A 5981-nucleotide genomic window follows, 5' to 3' on the forward strand; every position below is an offset into this window, starting at 1 on the left:
AAAATCAGCTCAGCATGGATTAAACTCATCTTAGTTTTTTCTTGCATCCTTTTCAGTTCAAACCCAAACTCACTACAAGCCATCTTCACCACGGTTTCAGAATGTTCATATAGTCAATAATAGCTCCAAAAGTGGTTCAGAAACTTTTCTCCCTCCTTTGGTTTCTCCTTTTCCTCTGGGATCTCTTGGGATATGAGACTTGATTGTCTCCAAGATGTGCAAACAGCCCTGTGGCCCACTTGTGCATCAGTCTGCCCAAGACTGTGTGACTTTATTTGCTGGGGTGAAGCACTGGCAGCCTCCACTTCTCTTTCTGCTTTGGGGTTTACTTGGTTTTCTGTTTCCTGCATGGATGAAAATTATTTAGATGGTTTCAAGATCATAATGCTCGTGTAGGCATGTTCCTTCTTCCTTGGGTTGGTGATTGGTCACTGACACACTGTAAGTTGCCATACAAGGTGAATTATAAATGGAAGAAATGCTGCCCTGTAGCTGAGGGTGTTCCTATGCCAACTGTCCACGAGTTCAAAGGCCCTTTGCTGTGAGCTTGATAAATGGTGGGTCTCCATTCAGACAGATTTGTTGCTCAGGGACAGATTTCTCCAGAAATCCAATAAGCATTTCAATCAACTTGATCTCATTTAGTTCATGGTATTCAAAGAAAGGTGGATCTCTGGTTTATCTATTCCCCTTTATTGATCCTAACTTGCTGTAGTTAAAAAAAAACCAAAACAATGACGTGCATTACTTTTGAATAACTTGCCAAACAGATATCTAGCATTAAGTCTTCTATTAAGAACCCATAGTTTGTATTTTAGTTTAATTTTGTTACACCATTTTGGTTCTTTCTCATGTTGTTCAGTGATGCTGATCAGCAATGCAGGAAAGAATAAGGGAAAATATGCAGCTTCTGCATCACGGTCTTCACTTTACAATACATTTGCTTAGCACTTATTACAATGGATGTCACTGGCTTCTGGAAACAACTGGGAATATCAGTATTCAATAATTATAATAATGCAAAACTTCCTTACTTTCTTAAATTCAATCAGTATAATTCAAATACAGGAGTTCACCATTAAGCAGTTTATCTTTGATCTGATTTGCTCTTATTTACAAAGTAAAACAGGAAAAATGCAATACAGATAGTGTCAGAGAAATAAAAACTAGAACATGCTCTATTTTCTCTTTCAATCCCTTAATTTCAACTTTTTTTTAATCACAGCTTTCTTACAACAGGTATTCAAAATCTAATTCAGTTTAGGTTGCCCAAAATTTCTCACAATAAAAGGCTCATTTTTAATTGCATACAACTTTGCCAGGCACCAGGCTACAAGCTGAAATTTTTCATGCCAGATGTCTGACTTAGATTGGATATTGATTTTCTTTTCTTCAGAACTTCAGAAAAAAAAACCAAAGCAAAACAAAACATTGGTTGCTTCTGAGATTTGCATGAATCAGCTACAGAAACTGACTGGACCTATCTCTTAAATATGTCCATCTATACAAAGGTGTCACATATTCCCTTAGTGTGCTCTGTAGATAAAATTATCTGTATTTCTGAAGCACTAATTCTTTGCACCACAGAAACCTGGACAAAATCACCAGTTTTATTTTCATTGTAAAGTTTGAATGAAGTGTACTTGTAAGGCCACATGGTTAATAAGAAATATAAAAAGAAATAGTGAAGATCAACTCTTATTGGAAGAGAAAGGCATCTCAAAGAAAAATTAGTATGTGAAGACTCAAAAAGTACACGGACAAGAGGACATTAAGATTTCACACACAGTTCTAACTCTGCTTCTCTTATATTTTTAAGTACTAAACTTTAGATTCTTACAATTCTTTGGTTTGTTTTGCTTCTTTGTTTTATACTAAAAATACTGTCTGGAACTATAGCACAGAATTAAAAAATGCATCACACAGCATTTGTTCCAGTAGACAAAAAGGCTGTTTCTTTGACACTTATCCAGTTTACTATCAAAAGAGTCACATCAGTGATCTACACTGTCTGGAATCCTAAAAGCTCAGAACTGCAGCTGTATCTTCCCAACAAGGTAACCAGAGACTGCAAATAACCATCAAATATATCTTCCAAAAGCGCTCTCATCCAGGAGGGGCTTTTGTGAGCTGTAGAGCAAATGGATGGATAATTTCTTTGGGAACTCCACGGTTAATCAAGACACTGTGGAAGGAATCTAAGATGCATACTGCCCCAAAAACCACAGGAGAGTGAGGCCCTTTTTTGGGAATAATTGTAAATAAACCTATCTGTAAGTGTCAGGAAAACTCTAAATGCAGGCCTTAAACTAAGCTGTAGTAACAGCCTCTTTTATTAAGGGAACACACCTCAAAACCCTGGGATTTCTTAGTTGTTGTTGGTGCTGATTGTTTTTTCTTAATAATGATAATGTTTTTAAGTAATTCTGTAATCCAAAATCATAAAATGCATAATTAAACCATGAAATTTTTAAACATAGAAATTTATGAAAATTTAGAATTTTGCCTCAGAAGTTTATATAGCCATATAAATATTTATTGCTTAAATGTCCTACATCATGATTTAAACCTGTGACTTCTTTAATATTGGGAATTACAGCCCTCTGTGTAAATGTTTACTGGCAGTAGACTTCAGTTTTTCTCCCTCACTTTCCTATTATTCAAACTCCTCTGAGAGACCAAGTAGCAGGAAGCATTAAAAAACAAAACAAAACTGGGTGACTGTTTAGCCTGATTTTCCCTGAAAAAAATTTTTTTTATTTTTATAATCTCAGTTAGTTGTATCCAGAGTGACCTTTTCCCAAAAAAAGTCTTGGTGATGGACATACATTTAAAAATGCAAAAATCTGCCATTACTAAGAGGGAGTCCAAATAACCATATGTGGGCTCAATAACTCTTTGTAAATATTGTAACACCTTTGCTTAAAAGGCAGGTATTGTACATGAAAGCTAACTTCCATTGTTTCTCCAAAACACTCCTTAATACCTGTATCAAAAAATGTGATTAAAAGCAGGAGTCCATGTCAACTTTCATAAAATCATAGAATGGTTTGGGCTGGAATGGACCTCAAAGATCATTTAGTTCTAATCCTCCTGCCATGAGCAGGGACACCTTTCACTAGAAAGTGTGTCCTTTCTTAAATACAAGTAAAGCTAACCTTAAGGATTTCTTTTCAAACAGCATATTTTCTAGCTATGTTCTTTTAAAAAAGAAAATTATGTTTAGATGCAGTGCAATTGCTTTAGAAGACAAAAACTACCAATGTATTTTCTCTTTTCCTGGAAGAGATGACCTCAGTTCGAAGTGTCTCGACAGCAGAAGTTATTCTCTCTGGAAATGTGGTCAGGTCTCATGTGGAATCAGTCCTCCAGTTGCTTGAAATATCTCTAGCACCAAAGCACATCTTTTCCCAAGGGGCATAAAATTTGCTGTACTCATTTGCACACACCCTCGGCTGTCATGAGAGCTGAGCTCTGTGGGGTGTGGCAGATGGATGCTGTTGGGTGCAGCTGCAAAAATGCACACAGGGATCCAGCATAGCACAGTCCCTTCCCAAAGGAAAGCACTAGAAATCTACCTGATATAGCAGTAGTAGATGAGAAAAGAAGGCATAGTAAATCCACTAATATTCACTAAAATAATTGTCTCAGTCCTTCTCAGCTACATCCAAGTGAAGAAAATTTCAAAGCCCAAAGCCACACCAACTAAAGGAACCTAGAGCTTCAATGGAAATCTCAGGAGAGGATGTGCAATTTAACTTATTTATAGTTAAGTAACTACAGGAGTAAAATGTAAGGCAAAACTTGGACAAAGTTGATTCATGGGGTGGACAGTTGCAAATCATTCTAGAGCACCAAAGAGACAAAACTTGTCACAAGAGTCTACGTAAATTAAAAATAGTAGGTGTTCAGGATTTGTTTTAGTGAATTTCATTAAAATATAATTTATTTAAAATTAAATATTTTCTAGTAATAATTATAATGAAAAACAGTTTTCCCATTCCACTTCCATAAAAAGTGTTAATATAGCCCAAGTACAAAAGAAATTATAAGAATTATAACCTAAGTTAATATAGCCCAAGTACAAAAGAAATTATAAGAAATATAACCTAAGTACAAAAAAAACCATTTTACAGGCTTCATTGAAGATCAGAGTTGGGATTTAATTTCAGAAAGGATTTTTTTTTCCATTGGTTAATATATTTTTTAATTTTCCTAAGACAGGCTTGAGCCATGCATTGCATGGTCATGACTATATTGTTTTTTGTAGTAAGCTGAACAAAACCAGACTAAAATGTAATTAAAGCTTTGTGTGAATTTAGTTCAACATCCGTTTTAGCATCCAAGAATTTTCTATCATATTTTAATTGCTTGAATTTTCTTCCTAACAGAGACACCCTCATTGTTTCCAAGGAGGTGTATGACTTCTACCTACTACTTATATATAAACCACATGTATATATATATATATATAAAATACCTTTAAATACCTATTTGTGTTTCTTCCATGGCAGTATTTCTGTTTAGGTGGTGCCTTGATGCTCACCTGTGCCTAAGATATGTCTTAGCTGCCTACTACTGGGAGGAGGTGTTTACTGCAAAAGGCAAACATTGCACCAACAGAATCACTGAACAACCCATGAGTCTGGCTGACAAAAATAGTAACATTCCTAACCTTTTATTCTTTGGCCACCTTTCTGTGGGTTTCTCAAGTGAGGCCAGACCTGAAAGCAGTCTTATGCACACAATCAAGTTATGAGTGCACAATCATAATTTATTGCTCGTGAGGCACATCAATGGCTGGGGCTAACGGGGTGTGATGTGCTCAGCAGTTCGTGAGCAGGCAGACAAAGCTGCTCTGTAGCCAAGCTGGCAAATATGCACGAAAGCACCAGCCCTTGGGTCGTTCTTTGCAGTAGACTGAGCTTTTATGAATTGCCACCTTTCTCCTCTCTGACTTTACATCTTCCCATATTGCAGTTTTCCTCTTGAATCGAGGATGATTTCAGATTTTCTGCTTCAAGTTAGTTCTTTTGCCAGTAGCAGTTCTGCACTCCTGTGGGCTTTTTATTTCTACTTTTCAACTTACATGAGCCAATGGCCCATGTTAACTGCCTCTCAAGAGCTGACAGAGAATGCCACATTTCAGCAGGATCTTCCCTTTCTCAAATCTGGGGCAAGGGCATATGTAGGTCCTCTTTGCACATGTACTCTTATTCTCAGAACTTACAAACTCACTGTCCAGCATCATTTGGAGACAGAGAGCAAAAGTGCAAGCACAGGAAAGCTGGTATGACCCTAGTTCTGCAGGTGAGGTTTAGAAGAGACACGGCAAAAAAAAAAAAAAAAAAAAAAAAAGGAGTCTCCCAAAGAACTAACTGTCCCAGATCTGGGAAAGGCCAATGCATTTTCAGCCAGGTTTGGAAGGGAGGTGTGGCAAAAGGTAGTCCTGACCAGCCTCTCATAGACATACCTTGGCTTGGTTCTCAACCAGTGCCAGGCCCAGGGGTGGCAAGGAAAGGCTGCTAGGGAGGGCAAGGGGAGCACAGGGGTCACCTGCCCTCCCCCTACCTCTGCTCTCTTCCCTTTCTCCATTGCTCTTCTCAGTATGTCTTTTTAGATCGGCCCTTTCATTTCTTCCTCTTCCCCGTTGGTTCAATATGATCCTATTCCTTCCTGTTTCCCCTCATTCCCTTTTGTCTTCTCACCTCAATTTCACTTCCTAACCCTGCTTCCCTGCCATGACACGACAATCAGTCTCCCTTGAGTCATCCTTACTTCCCCCCAACGTCCCCTATCACTCTGACGTCTTTCCCCCTTCCTCCCCCCAGCTCTGACGGACGCGGTCCTCTCACCCCACTGAACCCTCCTCCTTTATAAAGAGATTTTCCTCTTTTTAATCCACGAGACCCCCGTCGCAGCCTCAGCACTCGGCGCACCGTCGGCACCGCGGGGCAAGAGACGATCCTTCTTCCTTCGCT

This window comes from Molothrus aeneus, chromosome 2 (assembly GCF_037042795.1).
Source record: "Molothrus aeneus isolate 106 chromosome 2, BPBGC_Maene_1.0, whole genome shotgun sequence".
NCBI lineage: Eukaryota > Metazoa > Chordata > Aves > Passeriformes > Icteridae > Molothrus > Molothrus aeneus.